The sequence below is a fragment of the Rhinolophus hipposideros genome (genome assembly GCF_964194185.1).
Source record: "Rhinolophus hipposideros genome assembly, chromosome: 9".
In the NCBI taxonomy this organism is placed as follows: Eukaryota; Metazoa; Chordata; class Mammalia; order Chiroptera; family Rhinolophidae; genus Rhinolophus; species Rhinolophus hipposideros.
In genome coordinates, this window is record NC_138055.1 from 62,720,101 (window position 1) to 62,732,226 (window position 12,126).

Below are 12,126 nucleotides of genomic sequence, written 5' to 3' on the forward strand. Positions count from 1 at the left end.
TGTGGTGAGGTCGTAGTCATTCGATAAGAAAAAGAAATGTATAAAGATTGGAAATAAAGAGAACGCCAACTAGAAAATCCAAGCTCAAGTGAAAAACCACTAGAACTAACAAAATAGTCCAGCAAGGTAGTCAGATTGAAGATATCTGGGGTACAGTGAAGCTCAGGTGTAAAGTGTAAAGCAAAGAACTATCCTATTCACAGAAGCAACAAAAACTATAAAGCACACAGGCACAAATCTATAAAGCACACGGGCACAAACACAATAGAAGAGTAAGTCCTACATGAAGAAAATGGTTATACTTTCCCAAAGTACATGCTAGAAACCCTGAAAAAATTAAGAGTCATTCATGGTAATCAATGGGACTCAATATTAAAAAGATGTCAATTCTTCCCAAATTAACCTGTTAATTCAATGAAATTTCAGTCAAAACAAGAAGCAGTTCTGATTTTCCCTGGCAGAGGGATAAAGGTTTTGGCTTCGTAAAGCCATACTTGCGTCCCCAAAGCTTTGAGGGGTTGGTAGAAGAGCTGCCACTTCAAAGGAGAACACCCCAGCTCCAGTTACAACAGAGATGAGAATGCAAATCTGCCAGCCAGTGACGCCATGAGGCAGTAGATGCCATGAGGCAAGATAAACGCCTTCAGCAGTGTAAGAGTCCAAATCTCTTCTGTTGGTTAAATCCAATTTCACTGTAGCAATTAGGATCAGAACTCAGCCTTGGTTCTTATAAGAAGGAAAAGGATCTCCGGGGGAAAGAACGTTGCTCTTTGGATAGCAAGATGGGGCATTTTATTTCATTTTGCTTCCCAAGCTGATAAAGTGGACAAAATTAATTCTGTAATTATAAACATAAGGATAATTAATTTTCTAACTGTCTTCTTTCCTCTAGCCGTTATCCTCTATGTTTAGAAACAACATGTGACTCGGTACCTGTTCCTTGTCTTTAAATACATCATGACATCTTTGAGCACATGTCCCATGTATGGGTCCTTCTTTTGGAAATATTAATAGATACTAAATGCATTTTAAAATCTAAAATGTCCAAAAGCCGAAAGTCCAAAGGACGGTCCAAGAGTATTGGTGGAATCAGTTACTACATATATTCATTCACTTGCAACTGTTTTTGAAAACTCCCGGAGAACAGAGTAGATGCCAGGAAATTAGAAAAATGCAGCTATGGTGCAAATCTTCAAAAGACTTAAGTTGAGCAGTCCTTTCAAATTACTCTCCCTCACTGTCAGTTTGGAAGATTTGGGAATAATTGCATAAAGCTGAAATATGAAAAGAGAGACACACAAAAAAGTTTAACAAAGCAATTTGAACTTGAGTATGTGCCGATAATAAAGGAATAAGGAGACTGGTCCACAGATGGTCACTGTACTTAGCTCAAGCATATTGCCTGCCAGGACCCCACACAACTTCATTTATCAAATTCCTTAAGCTTAAAAGAGAAATTGTGATGACTTCACTTTACACTAGCCTTGAACACAGTGAAAAAGATCAAGGGGGAAAAGCTGGGCTATATATATCCAGAAGCAGCAGTGCCAGACAATTTGGTGAGGTTTGATACCATTTTGAGTGATCGGGAGTGAGAAAGGCCAGAAGACTGCAGTCTAGAAAAAGCTCCTGTAGATCTGGGAGTTTGAGAGACACCAAAAACATCAACAAAGATCCGAGAAGTGATGGCAACAGGAAGTAAGAAGATGAAACTACTGCCAAGAAAAGAATCAAGCCGACTCATCAGGGAAAATAGATTTGGGTACTCAGAGTTGAGAGTAATCCGGAAAACCACAGTGACATATGTGATGTCATGAGGATTGTGACAGCAAATTAGATATGTAATCAGTATGTCTCTTCCTCGAGCTGCCTGTCTAATGTATGCCTTGAAGTTCCATCACCCAGAGTGCAATCCGGGGTCATGTTATTTTGGGTTCAGTGTATGAGGACACAAATGTATGACTCGTCCCCTTTACTATCCCTGCCACTTTTTCACTGTCTTCTGGCAACCATATTTCTGCTCAGATTTTAGCCCTCTTCTTCTGAGAAATTTGAGAGGATATGGTGCCTCCTTGCCCTGCCATTGGTTTCTGGAATGTGCTGGGGATATTTGCAAGTGGCCAGAAACTTTTCTCCCTACCGTCCTCCTCCTGACCACCAGATGTGAACTTTGAAAAAGCAGAACCATCTTTTCAATAATCTCCTCTCAGAAATTACATTCATGGCTGGGTTTGCCATTCATTTTTGTACCAAGAACTTTATGAAGTGGAAATGGCTGAATTCATCTGGCAGGGCTTGACTGCAGACGGCCAGTTCCCAAATCCCTGAGGTGTGAGGGCCGGGCTCTCCCCAGCATGTTCTTTTCAATAAACATTCCCACACTTGGCCTTTTACTCTCACCGGCCCGTCCCTGCCCTCCCAGCGTCTGGAGCTTTCTACCTTGGCTCTGGCTCTGGCTCCTCAGAGCCTGGGCTCAGTCTTTCAATGCCAGGTTGACCTTGGCTAAGCGCCCCACATGGTCGTTCTTCTTGTAAGAGTAGCAAATCGCAGGCACAGATTTCTGCACTTGGCCTCTCTGCAGAACTTGTTAGTACTTGAGGCATATGCAACCTTCAGCTGACACTGAGCAAAAGCAAGAGCACTTGCTTACCAGAAGTCCGTGTTTACTGAATTAGATTTGGCTGTTGGCTACTGCTGTGGAGTCCATAGTGAGAAACGTCGTAGCTGAGCCAGGTCTCAGGTCTACCCTGTGTTTGGTTAGCACCTGTGGGCATGTCGGGCTCTCTCTCTCTCTGACATTCTCAGTACACACGTCACCTCCCACCCTGGAGGACAAAACTCTCTCAGGAGAAAAATCTTTCTTACCATTGGTGCACCTCTAGGCATTTTACAAAAAAACATCGTATGCCTCATTTGCAAAACAGGCACAATGATAATACCTACCACCTTGGATGGCTGTGAAGATTCAATGAGATAACTGTTTAGCTCAATGTTTGGCTGTTTGAAAATGACTGGTTATTCATTGATTCAGCCAAATCGGATAACATTAGTAAGGAAACCCAGTGTGAAAGCAAATTAGAGAAACTCAAGCTGGGAAACTTCGGATTTCTGGTTTCTTCCTTGGTGTTAACCTCACGGCAAAATCCTCCCATAATCACCTTACTGTTTAGAGGGCTGGGGGCTTGGATAAATCCCCAGTCCTTGCCATATGGCAGATCTGCAATTAAAAAAAGGCCTGCAATTTCTAGCTGTGTGACCATTAAATCTTCGAGCCTCAGTTTCCTTGTTGGTAAAATAGGAACCACAGTCCTATCATGTGAGGGAGTTGGGAGGATTAAATGCTCCCAATGCTTGATAATGCTAGATAATCCTTGTTTTGACTCCTGGGACCACTACCTTTTTTGGTCCCTACCAAGATCCCCCAGGCCCTGGCTTTCCATGACCTCTCAACAAATGGCGTGAATTGTGTGGTCTAGTCCTTTGCTTCATATCTCCAGTCTAACCTCCTTGGCTCTCCAGTTTTTCTTCCTTATCCAGTCAATCTTTTGCTGGCTGCTGCCCATGTTTTTGTGTGATGTTACATATTTACAAGTTAAATGTCCTAGGCAAATTACATTGAGAATCTGAGAACTTCCTTGACGTTTTTCTTGGGTAAATTCACCATTCTTTGATTCTTTGGCCATGGACGGCAAATAACTATGGCAAATACTGCCAGCACACTCTCCTGAGTCCCTGGCAGAAATTTCTGATCACAGCACGTTTTTCCACAGGCTCGGCCAGAGTCTCAGCGTCACTTTGAGCACATTATCCCATCCCTCTACACCTTTTACTTCTTATCTCTTTTGGACTGATGAGTGTGTTAGTGTGATCGTCATGTGGTCATCTGTACTTCTCCTGTCCTTTCCGTTAGACTGAAAATACTTACGTCATTTTCAAGTATTCTCTCATTGACCATTAGTCTAACTCTGTCTAAAAAGACAAATCCATGGCCGCTAGCTCTTGCCTTTGATCTATAACCCGGGTCTGTCATTGTAGGTTATGTAATTAAACAAAATTATGTTTTATTATGCTTTTTCCTTTTTCTAGTTAATCATAATCATTTCCCATGACATTAAATAAGTATTCCTTAAAAACATGATACTTAAGGACTAGGCAAATAATCTATCAAATTGATGTATCCCTAGTTATTTAACAAGTCCCCTGGTGTTCAGCTGCTACTGGTACCTGGCTATGATAAGCCACACTGTGACGCATTTCTTTGTATCTACGTGTGCGCCTGCATCTCCAATTATTTTCTTGGGGTGGATTTCTAGAAATTGGAATCACTGTGTCATATGCTTACGAACAGTTTTAAGGTTCTTGGTATACATTGACACATTGCTTTCTGAAAGTATCGAGACTCTTCATACTTCTTTCAGTAGCGTAAAATAATAACAGTAATCATCGTTCATTCTTGTGGATCTCTCTGTTTTGCCGGGCACCGTTATAAGAACTTTACAAACATTAGCTCATTTCATCCTCACCGGACCCTTATTTTACAGCAGAGGAAACTGAAGCACAGAATGGGTAACTAAATTGCCCAAGGCCACACATGTGATACCTGGCAAAGCCTGAACTTGAACCCAATCACCAACCCTGATGCCCTAAAATACTGTATGGTGGCTTCAACTACCTGGAGTACCATTGGATTTTTCTACTTAGGAAAGATTTAAAGAAAATCTACTTCTGCTAATGTGACTTGAATGCAGTCTTATCCAGAAGCAGAAGGACGGCCCAGGTGACACTGTTCAGTCCTTGCGGCACAACCACGTCTTACAAAGAACTCCACGTATTTGATACTGAGTGAGTAAATTCTTATAACCTTCCATACATGAAGGGATAAAGGTATGATTACTCAAAACAACAACAAAGGTATTTCTCTGAAACAAGTTTACCTGTTTTCCAAGAACATCCATCAGTGGCCTGAGATGGCTGTTGTTAGTTCCATGGCAGGAATACATGTGCTCAGTAATTAGAGATCAGGAGCACAGATGAGCAAGAATTGATTATTTCTAAACTGGAAAGCGGCCCGAAGGACTTCTGCCCCTAATAAAAGAGGAATTAATTCAAAGCAGCCCAAAATGTGTCAGCTGGACCACAAAACAACTTTAAGGTTATTGTAAATGACAGTTCTTTTTCCTTAAATTAAAATAATATTAATGCTAATTTAAACACAACCAGCTATTAGAAGTCACCAGATTAGAACTTGTTGCTCCTTCTTCCTGAAATCTCAAGTTTAAAATCCCAAGTCACAAGCATTCCTGACTAACAAAGGATTTTTTTTTTTTTTTACTCTTCCCTTTCCTTTGTATCTCAGGCAAATTGTTGATTTCCTTCAGTCTTTAAATCCTGTGATTTCTCAAAATTAGGATATGGCCTGGGGGCTTAGGGTTGTGAGGCGTAGCAAATAAAAATACAGGACACTTCGTGAAACTTAAATTTCAGATAAACAATGAATATATATATATATATATATATATATGTATTAGTATACACATGTCCTATGCAATATTTGGGTATACTTATACTAAAAAAATTACTCTTTGTTTATATGAAATTCAAGTTTAACTGGGGCTTCAACTTTATTGGTACCACCCTGTGGGAGGTAGATGAGGAAGGTTAAGAAAGCCTAGCCCAGAGAGAGAAGGAGAAGGATTTTTAAAAAAATAATTTTGTTCCTTTCAGGTTGAAGAAGAAACATGAACAGTGACCACTAGCTATTTGCTATTTGTTGCTGAAGAAGAAACATGAACAGTGACCACTAGCTATTTGCTATTTGTTGCTGAAGAAGAAACATGAACAGTGACCACTAGCTATTTGCTATTTGTTGCTGCCATCCCTCAGGGTTCTAGAATTGTCTGCTTCCTGAAGAAAAGGCTGCTGACTGACTCAGGCTGTCCTGATGCCCACAGGTTGTTTCTCAAGGTTGCAGATGTGCCCCTAGCACTTTCCCTGGAAATCACACATAACGTCAGGTAAACATTATCATTCCTATTACATCAGTTGTCCAAGTACAGTTTTGATGTTGAGGGTCCCTTTTGCAGGGGAATGTTCCTAAGGCTGTAATTTCCCAGTAGCAACAGAAAGACTTTTAGGTAATTTATGGAAAAAGAAAAAACAGTGCAAATTGCAGCCGTTTTGGCTAGGGTATGTGGTGGTGGTGTTGGTGGGGTTATTTGGTGGAGCAGGGGAGGGGAGGAAGGCAAGGTGGAGGAGAGGTCATCTGAAAATGATCACAGGCTTCTGAGCCCTGTCCATCCCTTCTGCCTCACCTCTACCTGTCTCCCTCTTCACCTGCCCTCTGTGGAGATGGATCCATTTTCAGAATGTCTGAGCCACACAAAACTGAATTCCAGACACTGGACCTTGATGAATCTATCAAGTTTGAGAAACCCAAGAGACCCAATCTAGACATCGCCTAAAACCTCTCCACGTCTCCCGTGTGAGGGCCTGCCTTTCTTTGTTCTCCTTCGCACAGTGATCAGCTCAGTGGCTGGGCACTGGGGTTCCTGTGGAGGAGTAGATGGGAAATCATGAATCTTCCTCGTGGCAGCAGAATTCAAATACAGACCTTAAAAATAATCAAGTTAAAAAATGTAAAGCCGGTGATGCTTATTTTTACAGAGGGGGGTTAAATGACTTGATCTTATTTTCTTGACAGGTTAGTGGTTGAGAAAAAAGAGCAATCAAGCCCTGTTTGGTCATCAAAGGGACACTTTTCACTCTCTTTTTAAATCTTTATTTCCTAATTATTTAATTAAAATTAACATGCATTTATAATTGGTAAAAATAAATGTGCTAATCATGGGAAATTTAAAAAATGCATCACTTCTTGGTCTTTGGGCTAAAATCAAATATAGGAAAATTTTACAATGCAGAAAAATATAAAGGTGAAAAAAAAAATCAGCCCAATCTCACGCCTTAGAGATAATCACTGTTAACATTTTTCTGTATTTCTTTCCAGTCTTTTCTTTATGTGTATATATTTGCGTCATTGGGATAACACGAATTATATAGCATTGTCAACTTTATCCATACATTCTGAGCATTTTTCTGTGCTATTACACATTTTTCCATGGTTACTGACTGACTAAAACCCAACTGCTTGGATACACCAAGACTTACTTGCTCATGACTCTGTTGACAAACTTTAAGTTTGTTTTCAGGCTTTCCTTCTTACAAATAATGCTCTGTTGCACTTCTTCAACATCAATCTTTATGCGTGTCTAATGATTTCTTTTCAAGAGTACGTGCTGTTTCAACCATGCGTGGGTTTCCAGGCTCTTGGGATCCTGGCTATTGAACGTAATTACCATGACACCCAATGTCCCTTGACAGATACCTTTCTGAGTTCAAAATGGGCAACAGGAATGTATTTTTTGGTCTTGTTGCCTCCTACCCTTGGTTCAGTCAGTGGGACGGGCAGCCTCCTTCCTGTCTCACCTCCCATGAGTACCTAACTGGACAGTGAGACTGGGGACTCTGTCAGCTCAGAAGCCACAAATGATGAATCTAAGGGTTTTGGGTGGAAACTCTAGTGGGGCAAAGACAGTGCCGGGTGGTGTGGGGTGAGGAGGATTCTGCTGCAGTGAATGCCCTTCTCAAGCCCTTGCTTCCTGCTCTTTATTTTCTCCTCAGGGTCACAAGGAATGAACCGCCTGCTGCTCCTCACACTGGCCCTACCTGTTTCTTCAGACAGGTAGCCTTCACATCACCTCACCCCACTCTGAGGTGAGGAGAAACAGAAGAGAAGCCAGCCTCATACTTTCTCTCTGCAACCTTCTCTTCAAAGAGACCGATGCTACTCACTGTTGAGGTTTTGTGAGAGTTTGTACCTCTAACAAAACAGGAAACAGACAAGGCCTAAGAAGCCTTCCTCCTCAACCCCATTTACTTCTCTTTTTTCACTTAGACTCCCTTAAGCAAGGAGTGGAGCTACCTCAGGAATAACAGTAGGGTTCTGGAGACTTGAGGGCCTGAAGTTGCATGTAGGGCTGGTTGGGGGAAAATCCAGAGTCAATTAGTTGTCTTCTGTGTCTTTCCTCATAGGAGTGGATGGGTGAGGAGAGAAGCCAGGCTAGGCCCAGCCCATAAGTGTGGGAATCTTCACCATGTGGGTACAAGCGGGACTTGGATTGGTGTTAGGGATCACCCTTTCCAGTGCGTTTTTTTCTCTTCCCTTTCCCTTCGCTGTTACTTCTGCTCCCTCGTGGGTATGGGCTTGAGGGACAGGGTTCCCAGGCAGCAGATAGAAGGCAAAGCAAGAGCAGGAAGAAGTAATGGAAATTTCAGACATTAGCAATCTGGAAGGACGGGAAATTCTAGAATTCTAGAACTCATTGGGGGAGATGGAAGGGTACGTAGTGATTGTTGCCATTATTACCTAAGGGAGAAGTGGAAGATGCTGCCTGTCTGGCTTGGTGGGTAGAAGTATCAGTTACTGTCTGGAAATATACCCACAACAAACTTAAGCGAGAACTAAAAGAAGATAACAATGATGAAAATATAGATGATGACGGCTACCTTTTGTTAGCTTTCTGTGTGCCAAAAAATGTGCCAGCATTATAAATAAAATGATTTATCGATCATCCTCATCACAGCTCTGTGCAGTGCAAAGTAACATTGCCATTGTTACTTTGAAGGTGAGAAAGTTGAGGCTCAGAGGTACGAACAAGCTTGCCTAAGGACACCAGCTAGTAAATGCAAAGATAGAGTCCATCCTTAGATGGGCTACCTCTGAGTGAGACCCATGCACAGTGTCCCACTACTGTATTTCATTCAGCAGCTTCTCAAGAGTCATGAACTATCAGCCAGGCATGGCGAGGGCATACAAAAACAAAAATGACACCACTCTTACTTTTCTAAAACTTGCAGTCCAGTGATATTTCCAGAAGGCCTCCTTTCTATTTCTTCCTTGCACTGAGTTCATCCCAATGGACATCAAAGCTCCTTCTGAGAGCCTCAATGTTCGTTTTTCTCAGTTAGGATACTGTCTTCTCCAACGAGGCACTGCATCCCTTGTCATCTGGCCAGTGGGCTCATTGCCTTTCCTGAGGGCAGGGTGAAAACAGAGGCAAAACCTCAACGAACTGCCATGCACCTTCCATTGCGTGTCTCGGTCTGGTTTTCCATGAATTTAGAGCCTTGAATTCAATCCTCCTGTTTTGGGTTGTTGTTGTTGCTATTGTTGTCATAGATATTAACTTTAAAAATTATTATTTCCATCTGGGCTGGGTAGAAACATGCAATAAACTTGGTATATTGATCTTATGTCCAGCTACCTTGCTAAATTTTCTTCATTCCAGTGATTGGTAAATTATTTTCAATTTCCCGTGTAGACAATCATGGATGTAGACAATCAATGGATGCCTATGATTTTACAAGAGGTTAGGGGCCCTCTGGGGACCTCTGCAAGTTTTGCGCTGCTGCTAGTGCCGAGGTCAGGGTTTCCACCCCACTGCAGCTCAGCAATTTTCATTCTTTGGATGTCAACCCAAAGAATTTCATAGCCTCCTTTCATTGCCAGAATCTGTCCCTGACATAGTGCGTCTTTCTGTGATATCCCGGTGCCTCTCCATCTGTTCTCCCTTTTCAGGCTTCCCCACGTGGACCATTTTACACTGGGAGGGAGAACAACACAATTTACCATTACTCTGTCTCAACCGTTATGCTGGTCATCTTTTAATGCCCCCATGAGGGGAGGCTTACTTCTTTCTTGCTTGCCTCTGTGGCATTTCCAGCTATCTCTGAAGTTTTATCTCTTATAGTTTTGAGTTGCACTGTCTCTGTGTTTGTCCAGTTCTTTTTCTTTTTTCTTTTCCACCAGGACCCATCAGCTCCAAGTCAAGTAGTTGTTTCAATCTAGTTGTGGATGGTGCAGCTCACAGGGGCCCATGTGGGGATCGAACTGGCAACCTTGTTGTTAAGGGCACCATGCTCTAATCAACTGAGCTAACCGGCCACCCCTGTTTGTCCAGTTCTTGATGCCGTCATCTGTACTCTGATTGTATCTCACTCTGGGACCAGGTTTTCCAAGCCTTATTTTGACTTGAGAAAAGTTTCTCTTTATTGTTCCAGTCAGTATTATACAGAATACTGTGATTTTTCAAGCACGGTTAACGTAGGTGGGGCACTTTCCCAGTGGGTCTCCCAGACCATTGGATAGAGAAAGTATGAGGATGAAGGCATGCTCTGGAAGAAATGTTGGGAGAGCCCCAGGAAAGAGTGACCTGTCATTGGTTATGGATAAGTTCAAGCCTATCTATGCTTCAGAGCTGGGGAAGACATGTTTTAGAAGACCTGAGGAGAGAGATTCCTCAAGGCAGCATGGATTCTACCCAAGTGCAAAGAAAGGTTTCTGAGAATTTCCTGGGATCTGTGTTCTGCCTGAGAGGTTTCCAAGAGGCGTTATTTCAGTACATTCCATTTTAATAAAGAACATTTAAGGAGGCAGCATCTAGGGAGCATGTGTAGCCTACAGAGCTGCTCTAGGCAAAAAGAATTCTTTCTGTTCATGGTAAATCCTCAGTTGCTCAGCCAACACGGATTTATTGCCACTAAATCTTCCGTGCTCATGGTAAGAGGCTCAAGCTGAGCAGTAACAAACCCACCTCTGTCCTGGTGTACGTGAGCAGGTCTGGTGTGCTGTTGTAGACACGTCCCACAGAGGATTTCTTATCCATGCTCTGACTACCACCGGGGTGTGGTGGTGCCATGAGTGTTATCTCATGGTGCTATGTTTGTCTAGCAACAAGTTTCTCCAGGCATGGGAAATGCTAACATTGTGTCAGCAGCACCCACACTTCTCTCATTGCACTCTTTCCTCCCGTTGGCAGATGATAACATGGTTACTGTCAAAGTTCTCCTTAGAACTTTGGAACAAACCTTTCCCCCTAAAAACAAGAATTCCATCACTGAACCTGTTACCTATATACTTTTCTTTCTATTTGGACAAAGTATGTTATTATTTTCCTCCTCCCTCTCCTTTGCTACTCACCAAAAGAAAAGTGATAGCATCTTCTCTGTTTGATGAAGCACATCACATCCTACTGCAGCTGTGGAGAAAACCCCTTTCTTACTGGGAAGCATACATCCTGGATCAGAATGTCAGAGACTCAGATTTTTGCCTTTTTTTTTTTTTAAAAAACCAAGATTTATATCCTGGCTAAATCTCTTACTTCATCTGAGTTTTTGTGTTTTTCGTCATTATAAATTAAGAGGTTGGACCGAATGATCCCTTGAAAAGATCCTTTTTCCATTCTAAATGCCAGGGACGTTTCTCTGAATAGTGTCTGCAAAGGTAATACCTGGATTGCTTAGAGTCCCTTTCCCTTTGGAGGCACATCATATGTTTCCAAACAGTGGTAAGACTTTAGTGCATGTATTGTCCTTCCTTTATGGTGCTTCATTGAATTGACAACCAGTTACTACCAGACACTTGAACCTCTTAAACCATGCAATGTAGAGTGTTTTTTTTTTAAATGTACTCCAACATCATGATAACTAACTTTATTGAGCATGTACTATACATTAGATGTTCTTCTAAGCCTTTAGATATAAAACCACTTTTGATTTAATCCTTGCAAATATCCTATGAGGTAGATTCTATTATTTATCGCCATTTTACAGATAAGTCAACCAAACCATGAAGCTGATAAATAGCTCACCCAAGGTCATATAACATGGTAGAAATGAGATTCCAATACGGGCTGAGACTCCGACACCTGAGTCTGTGCTCTTAACCTCCAGGTTAAATCTGCATCCATGCAAACATTTAAAAAGCTTTTTGTTCACAGCCTCAATTATTTTAGAGTCTGTTTTTAAGTACAATAAATTCCCCGAACGTTTGAGGCTAGGACATATATTTACGGCTTGGAGGTAGGATTTGACTCAAGTTATATGCAATTCTATGTATCAGCAAACTATAAACAAGGGCCTAGTTTGAATACACTTGACACTGAGTTTCCTGGAAAGAACTAGAGAAAGAGATTATTGCCCTTGTGGGTAGAAGTTGATTTGGAAACCTGACTCAGGTTGTATTTTCTGACAGGAGGCCCTGGTCTTCACCCGGAGCCCCTCCCTGGCCAT